Source organism: Aptenodytes patagonicus, chromosome 4, assembly GCF_965638725.1.
Source record: "Aptenodytes patagonicus chromosome 4, bAptPat1.pri.cur, whole genome shotgun sequence".
Lineage (NCBI taxonomy): Eukaryota > Metazoa > Chordata > Aves > Sphenisciformes > Spheniscidae > Aptenodytes > Aptenodytes patagonicus.
Window position 1 is genome coordinate 82,906,219 of NC_134952.1, and position 20,704 is coordinate 82,926,922.

A 20,704-nucleotide genomic window follows, 5' to 3' on the forward strand; every position below is an offset into this window, starting at 1 on the left:
CTTACAAGTAGGTGCTTCCTGTTTAATATCAAAACCATCCTGAAAACTACATTTTCTGTATAAGGCACAATAGGCAAAATGCCTTTGCAGCTCATTTTGTGGTTTCCCTCTGGGTAGATTATAACGGTAAGCCATAACTGATTTATTTTTAAGTCATCTGCATGTGTTCAAGTCTCACCACTGCCCTACGCCTTTTCCCAGAAAATCCAAGAAGAAACAGCGTTAAGTTCTCTCTGCAGAACTTCAAATAGCAGATGGTAAAATACTTAGCGGAGATGTTTCTTATGCAAGTTAAAAAAAAACCCATACCGCCATCAACGAAGCTCAAGAACTGGAACAGGACTGGTACAACCTCAAACCTGTGCTGAGCCGCAAAATGAAAGTCACACTAGAGCTCAGCTATTTTTAGCAGCGTGTGTTGAATCAGCGTACCATAGGTCAAGAGAAAACCTAAGGGATCATCATCTTACGCTTTTCTTAACACATGAAAAATGGCTTTAGATTCAGAATAGTCATCTTGATAACCAAGGGTTTCAGGACTTCTGAATTTTTGTAGAAAATGTTCAAAATTAAGTGCCTTTTCTTTTTTTTTTTTTTTTTTTTTTTTAAGAGATACATTCCTTGTTTTAAAAAATTCTCTCCCCCTTACTTCCCAAAACAAATTTTCAGAGTGAGCCAAGAGACCGTGAATCAAGTTTTCTATTTTACATATATATGTACATGTGCACATATACATTTTTTAAATATATATATGTAAATGTACATATTTCCAAAACTTACTTGATTCTTCTCTCCAAAGCACATCGTAAAGTTGGGAAAAAGTGTAAAGTGAAAGCTTTTTGGGGGGGGGGGGGGGAGGGGGGGCAGGCAGAGGATGGAGATGTTCCAAAATAAGTCGAAATGAAATTTTAGAAACAACGTGAGGAAGCATTTTCAGGCCACTAGTTTAATGAGAGAAGACTTCTGCAACCTAAAACAAAACAAACGATAGACGCGTCCCTAAAACTGAACCTATGGGCCCAGACGAAGGTCAATGAAATGGCACGGGAAGGCAGTCAAGTGACAAGCCTCAGCTTCTAGTTTCGCCGCAAAGGTTGAAGGTGGGATGGAGAAGAGATGTCAGGGGGGTGGGGAAGGCAAAAGATCGTCTCTGGAAGCGGAACAGGTGCCAAAATGGCACAGCTAGCCAAGGCAAAGCATCGAGCTCCAAATACACAAGCTACTGATGCTCTTTCAAACAGAACCCATCAAAAACTAAACCCATTCCGGATGAGAGCGTTAGCAGACGTGGCTGAGAGGGGACACGGTTCAGGCCCGTCAGGAGGGGAAGACACCAACGAGCCAGCAGCACCGCGGGAGGCTGGAACGGCTGGGCGCCCCGCCGCGCTCCCTGGGGCTGGAACCGTACTTCAAGAGCGCGACGCAGTCACGCAGACGGTACCGCGTCCATCCCGCCTCCCGCTCAAAACACCCAGCACGCCTTAATGCTCCGAGCGTGAGGTTTCCCTCTGCAGCAGCCGCACAGCCAACACCGCCGAGCTTTGTGACACAGGTGGGAATACACCCTGAAAAGCAATGGGTAAAAAAAAAAAAGCAACAGAATCACGTTTACAACACGGGTGTGCGTTCTGTATGACCGTAAAACCCTAGCACCCTTTATAAGACGACGTTAGATATAAGATACCAAGAAAAAAATATCTTAAACAGTCTACAACTAATTGCTGTGCATCGTGATCCATTTAGGAGGCCTAACTTTTAATTAAAAGTTGCTGCACAGAGTTTAAGAACTTTCTGCTCTGTGTAATTAACCAGCCTCGATAAAGTCGTTCTATGGAAACGCAAATATTTCGCTTCCAAGCAGACAGATGTCCCACAGATCTACGCTATCTTGTCAGTTTATTCTCCGAGAGAAGGGCTGAGGTTATGAAGCTTAAAAATGTAACTTTATATATACGTATTAATTTGAATATCAGAGTTTATATCGTTCAAGATAACCCAACTCCTTCCACTTGGTCGAGCGCTCCAAATGCATGGGCCTGAACTACTTTCAGGAGTTAAATCTTCCAAAACTTAAATGCCTAAATAATTTTAGATTACAATAGCAGCAGTCACAGGAGGAGAAGTTCGCATGCCATTATCCCCAATGCATAGGAATTATGTATTTAAGTCCTCGTCAGAGTCTGCGTTCTCTCGTCACTGTTAAGACACAACAAAATTCAAGGTCACGTTTAACAACCGGAATGGTCTGCGAATACGAGTTCATAATTAACCATGAACAAAGGCTCTTCTCACAGTTGCCCCAAATCAATATTCAGGATTTACCGCCAAAATTAAGACTTGGCCCCTTTAGCTGTGCATGCTTACACGCCAGTATATTATAGTACAGAGCACCTTTGTAGGATAGCTTTACAAAGCACGTATTATCTAGTTATGTGTGGGGCACACGCTCTTAGAATCATAGAATCATAGAATCATTGAGGTTGGAAAAGACCTCTAAGATCATCGAGTCCAACCGTCAACCCAACACCACCATGTCCACTAAACCATGTCCCTAAGCGCCTCATCTACACGTCTTTTAAATACCTCCAGGGATGGGGACTCCACCACTTCCCTGGGCAGCCTCTTCAAACGTTTCGTTTGATATTGTATTGATACGGTCCCCTCATAAACGGTCGTAACGCATTAATCTTCACAGCGCCCTGTGAAAAGGAAGGAAGCATCACCGACCCTGTTTTACCAAAACATTTAATGACTCGCCCCAGGTCACACAGGCGACCTGCGGCGATGCAGGGAATGGCTCCCGGGATCTCAGCAATCCCGTCTCAATATTCCGGCCACGCCGCCATCCGTCCTCAGCCGTACTTAATACGGCTAAATTACTGATGGCAACAGACAGCAGAATCCGACTTTCGGATGAGTTGATTTGTACAATCAGTCAATCTATAACTTTTGTCTCACTCAGACACTCAGATAGATGGGCTGTATGCCCAGCACGTTATAATAACCCTGAAAAGCTTTCGGCTCAGACTGCCAACACATTAGCATTAACTTAAATCTGCTGCTTTGTTTACTATATGAGATATCTGCTCCTGCTCTACGCCTAAGCGATACCAATTAAAAAGACCCAAATACAAAGCTCACAGAACAGTTGACAGCACGAGACTAAAGCCACCCACTAACACAGAATTTAGTAAACTAGCCGGTATTTATTCCTCCAAAGCATTATGGTCCGACAGTCACCTTTTTCTTTTCCAGTCATGGACTTGCCATGATCTACATTCAGAACCTTCACAAAAAAAAGCGATTCAGAAAGCGTTAGAAACTGGGTCCGCTCCCGCTGCTTCTGAAATGGATTAAGGCGACTCCAGTCTTGCATCCATATGACTACGGATTACAGCCAAGCCACCCCTGATTTAAGCTGCCGGAGAGCAAGACAGGAAAATCACCGAAAATTCTGCTCTTTTGGCTGTTTAAACCCATTACGGAGTTTGGGTCCACGCGGCCATACAGGTACTAGAGTAAATGACTCGGTGGGAGAGGAGGCCATTCAGTAACAAGAGGCTTTTCTTATTTCTCTGGAGTTACAAATGTAGCAGGCCTAGGAGGGGTCTAATTACACTCAGAACACCCGAGCAGCATCAGAAGTGGTAATTTATTGACCGTATCAGCGTAGCTTAACGCGCAGACTGAAAAGCCGAGCCAAGGATCGTATCCGGACCTGAATAATCTGAATTACCCACGGCTTGCTAGGGCAAGCAGATAGCTGCAAGCCAATGAAGCAATCTGACAAAACCATACGCAAGATGTATCATAAAACCATACCTGGCTTTCACTGGTTTTTAGCAAAAGAAGAGACGGGTAAGATGATTTTTTTTTTTTTCATTTTTATTTTTAAATGCTTAGAAACAAGTTCAGGAATCGTTACCAAGACACACTGCTGGAATCCAGAGACACTAATTACCCAGATGGGCAGCTAGGGAGCCGATCCAAAAGAAAAAAAAAAAAATCTCTATCCAGGTCGATGGAGTGCTTCTTATCACCCGTAGCGGCCTTCAGATCAAGCCCTAGAATTCAGTGCTGACTTGACTAGTACTGGCTTATCCTTTAAACTCCAGTGATAATTACCATCAGGTGCCAACCCTTGCGTGGCTCTTGCCCTTTTGAAAGCACATGGATGTGGAAATAAGCATGATGTACGATGCAAAGAGACGCAGTAGCGTAGAACACAGCGTGAGAAAAGAGGTTGTTAAAACGTGTTTTCTTGCTTTTCTACACTAACCAACTCTTTCGCCTCATGCTACCAAAAAAAAAAAAGTGGAGGTTTCGGAGCAAGAAGTGCAACATGGACTCATGAACACGTTTTCCAGCAGCTACTACTTGCTACTTTGCTTCCAGTAACACCTCCACAAAGATCAAGCCCATTTTGGAGAAAAATGAGAGGAGGAAACTGCAAAAGGAGTGCTTCACGGGCACCACCCCGTATCAAGCCACTCATGGCAGTTTAAGCATGTTCTTCGAATGTGTTTTCCCTCTTCAACACTCCACCATAAAGAAAAACAGAGTAAAATACATCAGCTGGCTAGTTAGACATAACCGAGACTAAATTAGGCAAGGTGAATTTACATCACCGGTAATTCCCTTTTCCCCACCGCCACACGAAGAGATGGGAAACTAGAAGCAAAAGCGAAGGTTAAAACAATCTGTATTTCGAACAGCTGACACGCCCGAGGGCCTTCAACGCTCCGTCCTCGGCTTCCGCACTGTCAGAATCCGTACGCTGCTGCCAGCGAAGCCCTAAGCCCGCACACGGGTTGGTAAAGCACCTCACACCAGCAGCCTCCACGTTCGGCCGGTCAGCATCGCCAACGCTAACTAGCGTTGCTCGATCGTGTTGTGAGGGAAATTAAATAGGAGGCAAGGGACTTCACATGCTTGTCTACTATTCAGGCTCCTCGAGGAGAAAGAAAGGAAAGGAAGAAAACACCTCGGGAACTGAGGACGTTTTGCTTCCCTCGAGCCCCCGTTCGTTTAAACGGAAGAATCAGAAACCCCGACAATCTCCTCTAGCAACCCCCTCCCAGCACATTGAGCGGAAAGAAAAAAATGTCATGGACGACTCTTTACAGAGGATACGGGAATTATTGACGAATCTCGCTCTGCATCTTCCCAGTCATCGCAACGCGATCGTTCTCCCCCAGGGACTGCAGAAAAGGCAGAGTTCGGCACAGCGGGGGCAAGCCCCCTTCCACGCAGCTCTGCCAAAGATGCAGCAAGAGCACCTGCACCTGCCGTCCCGAGGCCGCCCCGGGATGTCACGCAGAAAAATAAATCTCACCGCATCGAGCGATTCGAACGGGGGCTTTGCCATCCGACGCCCCCCGCCTGCCTGCCGCACGGCTTGGCCAGAAGGCAGGCTTCCCGTTTCTACTGGAAAAACAGAAAGTTCCGATTATCCCTCCCTGACGCTTATTTCAAGGGTTTCTTACCCGGGGCAAGTTCTGGGGTTGCCATCGACAAATACCAAGGCGGGGGGGGGGGGGGGGGGGGGGAGAACCCCACCCAAGCCACGGCCAACAACCAGAACACCCCTACAGCGGCTCCAGACGGAGAGGGGACCCCGGGTAACTTACGCGCTGGTGCGTTTCCTTCCTCAGCGCCGCGGTTGGGGAAAAAAAAACCCCACCAAGCCTCCCCCTTCCGAAAGCCGACGAGCCCGGGCTGCCGCAAGCCGCGGCCGCAGCCCGCCCGCCTCCCGCCGCTCCCCGCAAGCGACAGCGCCGCGCAGGGAAGCCCTCCCTCCCTCTTCCCCTCCCTCCTTCTTCCCCTCCCTCCTCCTCCTCCTCCCCTCCCTCTTCCCCTCCCTCCCCCGGTATGGCAAAGCCACCTCACGCCACGATCCGAAACACGAGCACGCAGGACGGCACCCGAGCCACCCCCCTCCACCCCCCCCCGGCTACTCGCCGCCGGGCCCCCGCGGGGCGCGGGCTCCCCGCCCGCGCTGTGACACCAGTGGAAGCGGCCCCGGTCCCGTCCCCCCCACCCCCGCTTTAAGCCGTGCCCGCAGCGGGGCGCTGCGGCTGAGCCACTGCCCCCCTGGGCGAGGCGAACACGCGGGGGGGGGGGGGGGGGGGGGGGGCTCCTCGACGCGCCGGTGCGACCCCCGGCCCCCGTTCGCGGGGGGCGGGCGGGCGGGCGATCCCCCCTACCCCGCCAGGCTCGGCTTTCGAGTTGCTGAGCTCCCACCGGGGGAGGAGAGAGGGGAACCACACCGATGGGGTGGGGGGGAACCCAACAAACCGGCGCCCGGCTACCACGGACACACGCAGCTGCTTTTTATCCCCCCCATCAACCGGGAAGGGGGAAAACCTCGACTTCAGAAAACGTCGTTTGAGAGAGGGGCTGGCGAGTTACAAAAAACGCTACGAACGGCAGCAGGGCCAGAGCCGGGAGGGGGGGGAAGAAGAGGGAAACCGAGAAAAGCAGCTGCTCCGAAACAGTTTTGCTGAGCCGGCTGGGAGGCCAGCGGCCAAACCATGCCAGGTTTGTTTAAAAAGACATCTTTGTTTAAAAAGCATCTTTGCTGCTGCATTGCAACACGCTTCTGCGACGACAGCTCTGCTAGAATAACAATGCTCGGGGTGCAAAGCTGGAGTAAGAAAGTAAGCCTAAGCCAGTACTTCAAGTAGCATCCGAAAGCAAAACCCTGGGAAGAGAAAGGCTGGGAGAACTAGGGACAGAAGGAAAGGCACGTCACGGGACAGGGCTGACGGAACGCGAGCGGCGTGTCACCACCGCCGGTGAAACACAAAGACCCAACAGCTCCACATCGTATTTCTCCACACGGTAATTCCAGCGGTCTGCCGAGCAGCCTTCAGCTGCGCTGACTGTGGAAAGCACAGAACACAGGGGTACTCGGGTAAGGCTACCTGGAGGGGTTGGTTTGGTTTCTGGAAAGGTAACTACCACAAGATTGAAAGGGAGCTTAAGCTTATAAAGCATCGAAAAGATCACTTGATATAAAAGTCTCATTAAAGTGGCATTTTATTTTTCCCCCTCCGTGCCTTGCTGCCTATTACTTTGTTTTCCCCTTCCCCAAATGAACTTGAAGAGCTTTCAGGAACAAGTTTAATACAGGAAAGCAGAAGCTAATTTGATCACAAGGATTTAGGTCAACTTCAGCTCAAGACCTAACCCGGTCTCCTTTAAGTAAATGGCTGGTTTCCCTACCGGTTTTAACGGAGGGCCACGTTCTCATAACCGCACATACAGCAATCAACAGGATTTTTCAAATAAATTTGCTGCTCTAGCTGATCCTTCCTATCACAAGCACAAATGCAAGTCTCCTTTCTGAGCACAAAATAAATGGGCAGAGCATTGCTGCGGCGGCGGACGGCAGATCAGCGAGGTAACGGTCGCTGCGAAACAGGAGGAAGTATTCTAGGTCAGCAACGCCGGGATTTATTTTCTAACGGGGTTTCAGAAAATACCGTCATTTACGATGTGGTTCAAAGATGACAGGTAACACCTCTCATTCTTCTAATACAGCATCACTTCAGCAGAGAACGGACGAAGTTTAGCTCTGTTAAAATTTTAGGGCTTCCCCAGTGTAAGAATAGGATCTAACGGCGAAGGGTACTAGGTGTTTTCCCTAGCTGTGCAGTTTTCTAACTACAAAAAAAAGCTCTACGTGAAGCATACAGAATCTTGTAGCGCAAGCATACGGATCTTGAAGCCTGAATTGTTTCAGCCACATAAGGTTTGATAATTTTAGTAAGAAAATATTAACCCACACATCAAGAAGTAACAGAAGATGGGCGTGGAGGTGCTATTAAAACCACAAGAGTGGAGCAAGGGTTAGAGAGAACAGTAAGCAGGAAGAAATGCAAAAATAGACAAACTATTCTGTGATGCTGTACACATTAGCTCCGGTCAGCGCTATCTGGAACCGATTCTGAGAAAGCTTTAACAGTTCTCAGTACTCAACCTCATTTACAGTTTTAATGGGAGAAGATATTTATGTTGGATTTTTTTTTTTTTAAAACAGATGTCTTTCTGTACTTCTCCCCCCCCCCCCCCCCCACATTAATTGTGCTATGCTTCCACACCACTGACATAAAATGACTAAAGCGACCTACAACTTCATTCTCAGACCAAAGCAAGTGGCAGTATTCTTCGTGCAGCCTGATGAGGCAGGGTATTTTTGAATCCTGCAGCACAAAACATGCACCAATACAAAGGAAGCCAGGAATGAGTTGGGGTTGTTCAGCCTGGAGAAGAGAAGGCTCCAGGGAGACCTTATTGCAGCCTTTCAGTACTTAAAGGGGGCTTATAAAAAAGATGGCGGCAAACTTTTTAGCAGGGCCTGTTGCGACAGGCCAAGGGGGAATGGCTTTAAACTAAAGGGGGGTAGATTTAGACTAGATGTAAGGAAGAAATGCTTTACAGTGAGGGCAGTGAAGCACTGGCCCAGGTTGCCCAGAGAGGTGGTGGGTGCCCCATCCCTGGAAACATTCAAGGTCAGGTTGGACGGGGCTCTGAGCAACCTGATCTAGTTGAAGATGTCCCTGCCCATGGCAGGGGGGTTGGACTAGATGGCCTTGAGAGGTCCCTTCCAACCCAAACCGTTCTAGGATTCTATGAATAAAGCAAGCTAGGAAATTGCTGCATTGAAATATGTGGCATAAAACATTCATTTGTTTTTTCCCCTATTCCTCCTCCCTTCATTTTCCAGACACATCTAAGCTGTTTCATTCATAGCAAATGAAATCGATAATGCTTTTAGCTCCGAGCACATAAAGAGTTCGGCATAATGCTGCACCCCTTTCAAATCTAACTCCTTCCGGAGTGAAGCAGGACCAAATCCCAAGGGCAAAAGAAGTGCTGGAGCAGGCCCAGCATAGCCAGGTAGGGTTTTTTCCTAAATAAATACATGTACACATGCATACACTGGGGCTCTGAAAAGGATGGGGAAAGCAACAACGTTTTAACTGCTTCTTAGTGCACTGCGTTGGGTGTCGAAGCAGCTTGAGAGCAGGAGACTCTTCTCTCTTGGAGGGGAGGGCGGGGAGCAAGCCACCGCACTAATTAAAGCTGTTCTTCCACGCTTCGTTTTCTGACATTTGAGCAGTCCAGTCTCCCTCAGTCGCAGTTCCCTTGCCACGGGCAGAACGGAGCATGCCATTGAGCTCAAGCCAGAGGCTGTGCTTTTGAGGCTGATAACCTGTGACTCAGCTCAGGAACAAATTAAAAAAACCAAACAAGAAACCCAAACCGACAGGTTACTACCCAAAGATGCGCTTCGAGGAGGACACTCGTATCCACTGAACTTTAGAATGTCTTTTCCATCGTGGAGTTTAAGTCTTTCTTACATTACAACATAACTAACAAAAAAATAAGTGGCCAAAACAACCTGTCACCAACCGGCAGAACGAGGAGCAGTTTTCTCCTGCTAGAGATGGCTTCGAGGGTTTCACCGTAACACAAGAGTTTTCTTCGGCATAGTAACAGGCCACTAAAGCAAAGCAAAATATTTCTCACCAGCACTAACCCCTTCAGAAATAAGCTAACAGAGGCCAACTCCGAGAAGAGCCCTTCATGTGCTATCTCCTAAACCACTAAACGAGGGACAATTTTCACCTTCCTGGCAGAGCAAGCCACAGACCGGGAGAAGCACTTGCCAAATGCACATTAGCCCACGTCTACGTAACAGCTTTGAATCACTGCAGATCAGAGCCTTCGGTATTTCAAAGGCTAGTTGGTTGGTTCAGGGGTTGTGTTTGTTTGGGTTTTTTAAGTTCCATTCTTCGTGACAGTTACTTCAGGAAGACAATGGCAACAGCAAGCCCAGAGGTCCCTCTCGAAAGGAACTGCTGCTAGAGGGATCGATCAGAAGTTTGAGGTGAGCAGCAGATCCCTATTCTTAGCAGGGGAGTCTTCACCTGTAGACAGATCAAGATGACATCTACCCGCCCATTTAGGTCGTGGCCCACTCAAAAAAAAAAAAAAAAAAAGAAGTATTATCTGTTTCCTGGCGCCAATTCTGTCCCAACCTCACCTATCCATCACTAACCCCAAACCAAACCCCACAGAGTCACTGTCACCAGGTAAGGGGAAAAGCAAAGAAAAAGCACGGCACTTACGTCCCTGACTTCCTCTTCCAAAACCTGGTGGTTTTGAAGGGAGGCACACCAGCAGACACAACATGGCCAAACTAACGAGCGAAGGATGCTAGGTACTTGCTTTTTGGTTGAAAGGGTAACCTGAAAGAATCCTTCTATACTCTTTCCATTTTTTCTTCACCGTTGTTTGCCTTCCCTTTCCTCCCCCTCAAGGCCCGACAAGGTAAGAGAATCTAATTTCATTTACAGTGAAGGCAAAAGGCAGTTCTCTGGTATTTGTTCATTTCCAACATTATGTCTTTCTAATTCCATTTCTGTGCGTCTCTGCTTAGTGTTTGGGATGTAATGGAAGGAGGTGGTTCCTACAGTTCAGCCACCAGCATGAGCCAACCTTAAGATTTTCCAGAGCTCACGACAGGAACAAGCAGCTTTCAAACAAACCTAACGATTCCCCGGGGAGCCAGAACCGCAGCAGGTAGCCACCGTCAGCACGCCCAGAGATGACTACATCGTAATCCTCACAGACACACAGATCCACACAGACTCCATCTACTCTATGATACCCAGCAAAACTTAGATTCTGATTTTTTTTTTCCCCCCAAGAAAAGCCGTAGTCTGTTATCACATCAATTCATCCTACAGACTGTGGAAATCAGAGCTACAGTACTCTACCTCCGAGACAACAGAATTTGCTATAAATCAGAAAGTTGGAAAAATCACATTTCTGCTAATTGAGCACAAATTTTCCTCAGGCTTTCACCTACCCCAAAGGGCTGCTTACTATTTTAGGGGATTAAACTCGCTGCAGAAGCCTTTGGAGTGCGCCAAGTGCTATTTGCCCTCACAGATAAACCTTAGCAAAACCCAACTGCCAGAATTTATTGAGAATACTTTTTCCACCGCACCTAAAGGATGGTTGGGAGAAAGTGTTTTGAGGAAAAGGAGCAGGTCCTGAAGCCAAAGAGCAAGACGCTGGCAGGAGGTGGTGAGAGCCGGAGGGGGGCGGGCGGAATTTTACATCATCTTTATTTCCATTTGAAAAAAGTTGTCAGTGTTGAAATACACCCCCTCAGCCTACAGATTTATCTGTACTTTTAAACACAAGCTTCTTGTTAAACAAGAAGAATTTAAAAAAAAAAAAACAAACAAACAACCAAAACCCAAACAAACGTCCTCAGCACATTATATATTTTCAGGGAACCGTCCTTGCTGTGTGATACGAAGGCAAATTCGTTTCCTGTCAGCCTGACTCAGGCTAATGGGCTTTCAAGCTGCAGTTTTTCCACTCCTCTTAATGACTTGTTGCAATGGAGATGAGTGCTCCGCATACAGCAATGCCATCTTCTGGCACAGTTCCTGTGAGAAAGGGAACTTGCTGAATACCGCTAAAAGAAAGCTCCTGTTTTGGGAAAACAGAAACTCAGACTCCACAATAAATCTCGGATTTTCCCCTCTCCATTGCACGTACCGTTGGGCTCTAATTGTTCAAGGGACTGAAGCGAAGCAGTGAGAACGCACACAGTGCGCTGTAGGAGCGAACTCGCTCAAATGTCTCTCAAAGGCGCACCAATTACGTCACCGAGAGCAAAGGTTTACGCCAACGCGAAGGTAGAGCACTGTGGCTGAAGACATGGACGTGTTCAAAGCTCGTCAACCCGGGAACCTGGCAGGAAGGGTGAGTAGTCAAACAGAGCCAACTTTGCATACCCCTGGGAATATGCTTTCTGTATCAGCAAAGATTTCACGCATCCCATTTATCTTACTTCTGTATTCCCAGCCAGAAAAATCTATATTAAGCAACAGCAAAGATTGAAAACGTGCTATTTACATTAAGGAAATAAACAAGGGCTCGCAATTGTAGAATCATAGAATCATTAAGGTTGGAAAAGACCTCTAAGATCATCGAGTCCAACCATCGACCCAATTCAGAACTTACTCACCATTGCAACTTTCTCCCAAACGATCTCTGTTTGTCATTTGGAGGTATAGTAGGACGGGCTTAAGATAAAGATTTCCCACTAAATCTGATACCTATGCTTGCTTTTTTCCCAAAAAAAATTTGCAAGGTTCATGCTACAGTATGTACCGAGAGTACCGATTTCAAAGACTGAACGAGAAAGTCAGATCTTAAGTAGTCCTACTCTGAAATAATACTTGAGGAGAAGCAACATTGCGGAGTCCTTATTTACCGTGTCATTTGATACCAAAAGACCTCCCTGGGAATCAGAGGTGCTGCAGAGATGCTAGCCTCGCAACCTCAGCCCCAACAGCCCATGCCCTGCTTCTTCTCAGATACCACTACCACCAGTAAGACAACGACCGGTGGGCAGATTACAGTCGATTCCTTTCTCTCTCTCCGAGATTTTCGTTCTGCAAGTCATCCAGAGATTTTCGTTCTGCAAGTCATCCAGAGATCTCGGGGGGGGGGGACCAAAAAAAAAACCACACAACTTTGCAACACCCATAAAAACAGTTTCATTTGCTCTCCACCAATGAAAAATAATTCGAGGAAATCTTTTTGTGAATGAAATCAGCCACTCTGATTCTCATGTATTTGTTCAATAGGAAAGTACCACCTCTGCATAGTTATTTTATGAGAGAACGGCGTATTTCAAACGTCTGCGCTTTCACATATGAGAAAGGTATTTCGGGCTGTAATTCGTAAAACTGTTGGACAAAGCTGGCAGTGTTCTGCTTTCATTTCCAATTTCTTTGATGTCTTCCATTGTCTTGCCTCTGCTTCTTTCCCACTCTCTACCAGTTTTGTTTTCCTCTTCTCTCTCCCCCCCGTGTTTCTTTCAATTCCCATAAAAAAAAGGGCCTTCCCCAACTTCCCCATACAAAAGTTACCTTCGCTCGCTTTTGCTACTGCTCTAAATTAAATGCAGTTTTTACAGACGGCTCCCTCTGCAAAGAGTATAGCCTTCATCAATGCTGGTAAGTAACCTCTTAAACACACACAGTTGTACAAAAAGAAGCCAGAAAACATTTATTTTAGGAAAAAAGTTTACCAGTTACTTTTTATTTTAAAGAAGAATTTCATAGGTTTTGGACTTGTGTAAGATGTGGGACAAATAAATACCAGCAGAACTGTTCACAAAGCACTTCGGGTCCTAGATTTCTATCTTATGTTGGTGAACAAGTTAACGGGCTGTCCCATCAGAAGTCTCACTTCGGAGGTCACCGACAATCAGATGCTTTCTACATCGCGAAGTCCCCGTCCCTCACAAAGTCCCCGTCCCTCCTTGCGGCAGCGCCAGCGAGAGAGAAGGCAGCCGGAGAATTCGGGTGCTTTTACAGGCACAGCAAAACAGTCACCTGCCTGACCACGATACCAGCACGGCAAAAGGTGCTACTTCCCAAACAGCAGGAGTAGATTCTTTCCGCAAAACGTAAGCACGCTGACATCTTCTCAATCCCTAATCTTTCAGCCGGGGCTTCCTGTGCCGATGCTCACAAAAAAAAAAAAATCCAGGTTTGTTTTAACGTCAGCTGGAAAGAACAACCATTTCGACAAACCGGGCTGCCTGAACGCATCGGCGCCGTGGCCTGGCATGACTGGCAGGGCTGTGCCCCAACAGAAAGCACCTCACAATCTACACTGCTAAAGCATTAAAAGGAAACGAGAGGAAGAAGCGCACAGTTTTGCGGCCACCAGAATTGCTCTAGGAGCTGCCCGAGTTACTTGAATTACATTGAAGTTGCAACACGAGTTCATCTCTCCAGTCGAAGAGAATCCGTACGGGAAAAACGCTGTCTGAAGTGAATTCTTACATGTCTAATAAAGAGAAAACCCCAAGTAAACTGTTTCCCACAGTAAGTGTGTCTAGAGACTCTTGTTCCCACAGATTCCCATTAGACCAAGGTCAAGACTTACAGATATGCTCCGCTCCCTCAGCGATTCTTACTAGTTGATAATAATTCCCTTTCAGAAATGTTACATTTAATCTTGCACAATATCGAACATTTCAAGATGAACGTGCTTTGATCAGACTCTCTGCTCATATTCTGGCTGAAAGAGGGGAAGCGCGTATGGAGGCACGGCCTACAGTTCCAGAGCACTTTTCAAAAGTCATTTTGATTTATCTGATAAGCCATTTCAGAGCCAGCCTATAAAAAACAGCCAGACAGGCACTTCCAAGAAAACGAGATTATTACTGGAAGTATCTTCAGTTAAATAAAGCGTGTCCTCCGGACACATTTACATTAACAGCCACTAACACTGTCCTAACGTATGTGGTAAATAGAACAAATAGACAGCCACAGTCACTCAAAACATGACGCTGGATAGCTGACACGATCAGGGTTGGGTTTAAGGCCCATCCAGCCAAGCATTTCATTTGTTTCCTCCTCTGTGGGGGAGAGGAGTCATTCAGAATAATATCGCTTGGGACTCAGCGCCCAAATTCTCAATCGCTGTCTAATTTAATTATTTTTTTTTTTTAAGAGCACCTGAACGTTCGATTTTTGTAACCGTCGAGCGATACAGCAGATGGCACAGTTACGTCTAGCAAATACACAACAGCTGGAGAATAAGCAATGCTCCAGCAGGGCGGCCGGTCTGAAAGCGGTGCTACTGACTTTTTGGAAGCTGCAGATTTAGTTGTCCCTTAGTTTTATTACGAAACTATAAATTACGAGTTTAAAACTACTCCTGTATCGCAGTTATTTAGGCATTAATGCATACGACACCAGGACAAAAAGCTCAATTTTTTTTTTTTTAATCTTACACTTCCATCTCACGAGTGGCACGTGAAAGTTAACCGCGCTTCCAACGCAACCGTGCCTGCAAAGAGTTGGTAATACTGCAGGGCAGCTTCCAGAGGTGAGAGGGATACGAACTGGCGCGCTTGGGAAACTGCACAGCCAAGATGCGGACGTTTGAAAGCAAAAGCTATATTCTTACCTCAGCTCTAGCAATTTTTCTCAGTGCGACAAAACAGCAGACTACCTGGCAAGTTTTTGCCGAGAGATGCGAAATGAAGATCCGGTCTCCAATAGCTGTAAATTCAACCTCTCATACGATTAAGAAAGAACCAGCGATGAAGAACGTGCCGCTAATTTCAAGATCTCATTACCTGAGCGGTCTTCTCATACAGGTTTCATAGATTCAACCTTTGCTGGCTCTGGCAAAGCTACAGTAAATGAAGACTTCTCTTCCCATAGGGATACCCAATATATGAAAGAGCTTAGGAAATACAGAACAAATCAAATTAAAAAGCACTCAGGGCCAAACGTAATAATTCTGCAGATCAGTAGCTGAACACGGTGGGTTCTTCCCTATTGAGTTCCCTCTTCAGAGACTGCCCCACTACATGAACAAGGTCATCTTACACACGTGCCTAGAGGGCTCTTCACGCAACGGGGCTGTTGAACCCTAGTCCTTCTTTTGCAAGGGCCGTTAAAAACCCGAGGAAAGCACAGAAGACAGTCAGCGATACACAAACACATTTACACACAGGACATCTGAAACATGTACACCGTTCAAATATTTGGCTAGTCGAGCTGTATGACTTTTCCTCTCAAGTTCATGCATCTGCGTAAACACAGCCATTTCCCATGTCAGCCGGTGTCCAAATTCCTCATGAGTAATCCCAATAATGTAAGTTTGGAATCAGAAGTGAAGTGTTTGTCTCGTCAAATCATGTACACCAGTAACCAGTTTTCAGCAGTGTTTTTGTCTGGCAACACAGTCAAACAGTGGGTTCTGGTAGCAACACCAAGCATTTTGTTTGCGGGTTTTGGGGGGTTTTTTTGGGTTTGGGTTGGTTTTTTTTTTTAAATAGTTTTTTTTCCTGTATTCAGGGTAACGCTTAATTGGTCTTCCATCACTGCAATTTTAAAATGAAGTGAACCAAAACCATGCAACTCTGTGGAGCTTGCATTTGGGGTAGCAGATGACGCAGCTGCTGCTCTCCACCACGTTACAGAGCTGGTTTTGACACCTAGCTCACTGTTCTCTTTGGAGCAGCAGCTTGACACCAGCTGAGCGGATCAGCTGTCACGTAAAACAGGATTACTGAGTGTTCCTTCTTCAAGGAGGCGAGACTAGAGTTTTCATCAGGCAGGGAATCATGATTGATTGTCAAAAAATTGAAACGCACTTAAAATACTTTTTTTTTTTTTAAATTGACATAGATGCTTATCTGCCCTTTAAAAAGTTACATTAGCCGTATCCTCTGTTGTGGGCGATACAGGCAAATAAAAAGCTTAACACATTCAACCTGCCTAAACAAAGACAAAAAGTTAACCTCGCCTGCAATCCGCAACATTCCCTTTAGGCTTAGAAAAGAGAAGATTCCCATCTTCCCCGATTCCTCCTTTCCAAGTGCTCTAGTCACCACCGTAAAATTTTCACATCAGTTTTCCGCCCTCACAGCGGAGGGGAAAAAGCCTTCAGTCTAATGACCGGTTTCGTAGAAGTAACATACATCTAGATGCAAGACTGCTTTCGCTTTTGGCAGAATATAATCCTCAGAGACATCTAATTACAATCAAAGGCTTGTATCCCTCCTGACATTTGCACAGGTTTCCCATCTACAGGAGGTGTATAGAACTGACACAAGACGCCCTGTGCAAACCATTATCCGGTACCTACATGTTGGAAGAGAAGTATTTCTCCGAATGCATACCGATTTCTGTACGCATATTTACGTTCTTCTAAATTTGATACTTAAATCGCATAAAAATTATTATTTTAATTATACATTAAAAGGGCTTGGAGTGAAATATATAGTCATGAACGTAATTAAAAAAGCAATAGAAAAAAATCACCTTTTATAGTTATTCCGTGGCTTCCACTGAATCTTAAGTATGAGAAAAGTCAATGGCTCAGCTCTCATAACTTGTGTTACCATGGTAAGTGTTCTGCCATACATAATGGCATCTTCCTACAAACAGGGACCAAAAATATATCTTTGTGTCATCTCTAAATGAGAAGATTTAATTCTTCACTCCTGTATCAAAGCGCGGTTCTGAAGACACATCTATCTTTGTAATTGCATTTAGGTCAGGATTATTTTGCGGCAACTATGGTCATTATGACAACTACATATATTAAGAGTGTAAGACAAAGATTCAAGAAAATAACCCATTTACAGTAAGAAATTTTTATCCTCTTGGATTTCACAATACTTCAATACTTTACTTTCCCTGCGCCAATCCTTTCAACTTTGAATAATATGAAAAAAGTCTCTTCAGAATGTACCTCAAGCCAGTATTTGCTAATTTTTTTCTTCCAGATAAGTGTATCATCGTGTGCTACTCCAGCCACTTCACTAGAAAAAAATAAGTCTAGAGGGTTCATTGCAATTTCTTCCTTAAGTATAAAGTCTTTGGTTTCATATGCTTCCTATTAGATCTTTAAAAAAAATATATATATTACCAAAGCAAGAGAATAGACATCAAGTAAACCTTCATTTATCTTTCAACAAAAAGCATCATGCCCTTTTGAATAAGGCCAGATATAGCCTTTTCTACAATAGTGTATATTCTACAGCCGAGCCATTGTTTTAAGTAGCCAGCTTCAGAACATTTATTATTACGAAATCATTTCTCTTGGGAATCGTTTAACAGAGACACTACGTATTCTGCAACAATGAGCCACTCCGTGCACTTACCAATTAATTCTTCATGTTGTACCTACAAGCCTTAGAAATTCCATTTGAAATCCAGGTGAATTAAAATTCAAGATGAGTATCGATGTACTATTACCTCTCCAACCTCTTACATAGATTCAGTTTACATCAAGAAGTGTTTTGCAACATAAGCTTACATCACTTATTCTAAATAGTCACCGGCAGCGTACTCCACAAGTAGAACATAAATAAAAAGGATTAATAACATGTTTTTCATGCAGACCTGAAATGTGCTGCCCTTAAGCGAATGCTGGTTTTGTGACTTTTGCAGAAGCAACACAGACTAATAAGGGATTTTAAGCTGTCGCTAAAACTAAGGTGACCAGCTTCCTCAATTCCTCTTTAAACAGCAGCAGGACTGAGTAGATAATTGGTTTATGTTCTGGGGTTTGTCTGTCATAGCAATAGTACTGTAGGAACCCAGAGAGTTGACGTGGGGCTTGTTTTTACAGTACAAGGCATTTCTAGTATTTCAAATTGATAGATCGTTAGTGCCAGAGTCATCAGGACATTCTATTATTACACTCAAAAAAAAATGCGCGATGCTGCGGCTCAGCAATTTTTATGACTGAAATGAATCTCTACATTAACGCTACAAAACCTTGGTGAAAAGAAAAAAAGAAAAAAAAACACAGATACAATACACCCATACTTCCAGGCAAAACTGTTATGGGGAGGTGGTGTGTCTGCTGTATTATTGCTACGTGTTGGTGGTGCACCAGTAAAGCTCAACGTCAAAAGCTGCCGCGGGCACTAGTCAAATTAGAGCTCAACAGGCCAACAGAAGGAGCAGAGGTTGGCTATCTCCTCGACTTCCAAATGCCCCAGAGGACAGATCCTCCAAGAAGTTTAAATAATTTTACACTAGCCAAACTTAAAGAGGCAAGCCAACGGCCTTTCACAAATGTGGAATCTAACTCCAGGTAAAGGTCTAGGTTGAGATGCAGCCCCCCAAAGTGGGCACAATAACAAGCAGGCTGGCAGGCGCAGAGAAAACCGAACTACGTTCGGTTGCAGTGAACGCTGTATCAGGTCACGTTACGTATAACCAGAGCTTTCCACCACCGCACTTGTAGGTGCAAAGGTTTGCACCTCGCCTCTATATCGTATTATGAGTAGCCTTTCAGGCAACCTGCTATTTCTTAAAGTAACATTACAAAGGAGACCCCAGTTTCATCAAGCGCAGCCAACAATGTAAAACCTTGACGGGGACTTCTTATGCTTTGGCATCCATTGGTACGTCTGGCTGTCACCTGAAAAGACGACTAGAAAGCTGCAGAGCCAAGCCCGGCCAGCGAGGGGGCCTTCGCTGCCTGAGCCGCGGAGCCCTGAACAGCTCACGGGGGAATATGGCACTACACAAGGCTCTGGGCTGTCCGGTGGAACGTGTCAACTCATGCCTTGCTGGATGCATGTGCTACCACAAACAGATAAGCCAAAGTGTCCGGAGACATTGTCAGAAGCACATAGAAAGGGTCAGGCCCCCTCCGCCCCACAAAGGATTCCCCAGCCTTCCAAGCGCAGCGCTCTTACAGAGTCCTCAGGAAGATGCTAAGAGCAAGGTCAAACCGCTTGAGAACTTAAGGCCTTGAACCTTAACCTCAAGGGAGCTGCTGTAGCAGAGTTTGGACACAGGTGCCAAGACCAGGAGCAAATAACTTATCTGCCAGGAGCAGTATTAGTCTGGGCGGTAAGAGGTTATCACTCATTAGCCCATGCTGAATAAGTCATTTCATAACATAAAGTTAGAGTATCAATCGATTTTCTACAGTGCCTGCCCATAGACTTACCAATTCTTAAGAACGCATCCAAAATGTGTCAGACAAAATGCTTCTACATAGATTTTGTACACATTCGCTTTACTAAATATAGATTCTCGTCTTCGAGCTGAACAAACTGAAGGGGAACTAGCGGCCACTGGAGCCAACAGGAGTTTTACGGAGGCACTTTTACTTCTAAATACTTATACCCAACTCTTCTTGCTCATTACTTGCTCCGACCTACCCAACCGTCATTATGAGAACCATAAGGCTTCCCCCCTTAAGTGCCACAGAAACTTAAGGTTCTCTGTTGTTCTTATCCCCTATTTTTTTTTTAATGAATAAATAATTTTCTCCAATTGCATCCTTAGCACTTCATCATTACCACTGAAGAATTACTGGAAATCAAAGTTTCTTGTTTTGTTTTTGGTTGTTCCAGCAAGCGATCCATTGTGATGATTAATATAAAGCAAAGGTTTGCTGAACATAAATTTTCCCCTTCAACGGTGAGATGACACACATAACAGCTTAGTATTCCTGAAATGCAAATGAGGCGAGCGCTCAAGTAGCAGGAATCCGTGGGCTCTAAAGACCTTCCTAAGATCATATGGCTGTTTGCAAACAGGTACACAAGAACTTTCGATCTGGCAACTCCGACGGGCTATTCTGAAACCTTCTGCCTTGGAATTGCACTTTGCTTGTGCAAGGTTTTGACCCAGCAGGGGAAGAGTCTATTACCCATCGCTTCCAGCACACTACAGTCCTCGGAAACAGCCTGAGTAAAGCTCTCGGTCAAGTCTGGAGAAGGTTGTGCTGACACACACTCATTTGGGGGAGGGGGGGGATGGTGGTGGTGTAAAAATAGGACTGCAATGGCATCTTCGCACCAATTATCATCACTGGAAAATCATGTGTGCTCCCAGTCCCTGATAAGGGACCCAAGTTAGAAAAATTCTAACCGGGAAGAGGGGTGTCAGCCCTATTTTCTGGTTTCCACGTATACCCCAACCTTGCCCATACCAAAGAGTCCTTAAATTGCTTGGAGCATCCACCTTGTCAAATACCAGCCGGCCAGGAGACAGCAGAGAACACGTACCAAGACAACAACGAACCCAGCAACGATTCAAGATAGAGCACTTCCAGTAGAAATCTCCGACTGCTACAGAAGTAGTTCTCAGAAATGGTCTCA

The 20,704-nt window shown here is 45.6% G+C and overlaps 1 protein-coding gene across 2 annotated transcripts in view; it reads right to left on the reverse strand.

The window, feature by feature from the left end:
• ANK2 (ankyrin 2) overlaps positions 1-20,704 on the reverse strand; it is a 393,899-nt gene that overhangs the window by 360,301 nt on the left and 12,894 nt on the right. The window contains exon 1 of one of the 2 annotated variants that reach the window (XM_076337351.1): positions 5,631-5,683. The exons of the other annotated variant lie outside the window; for it this stretch is intronic. The gene's annotated coding sequence lies outside the window, so the exon portion shown is untranslated. Of the gene's footprint in view, positions 1-5,630; positions 5,684-20,704 lie in introns of those variants that run through there. 2 annotated transcript variants of the gene reach the window in all.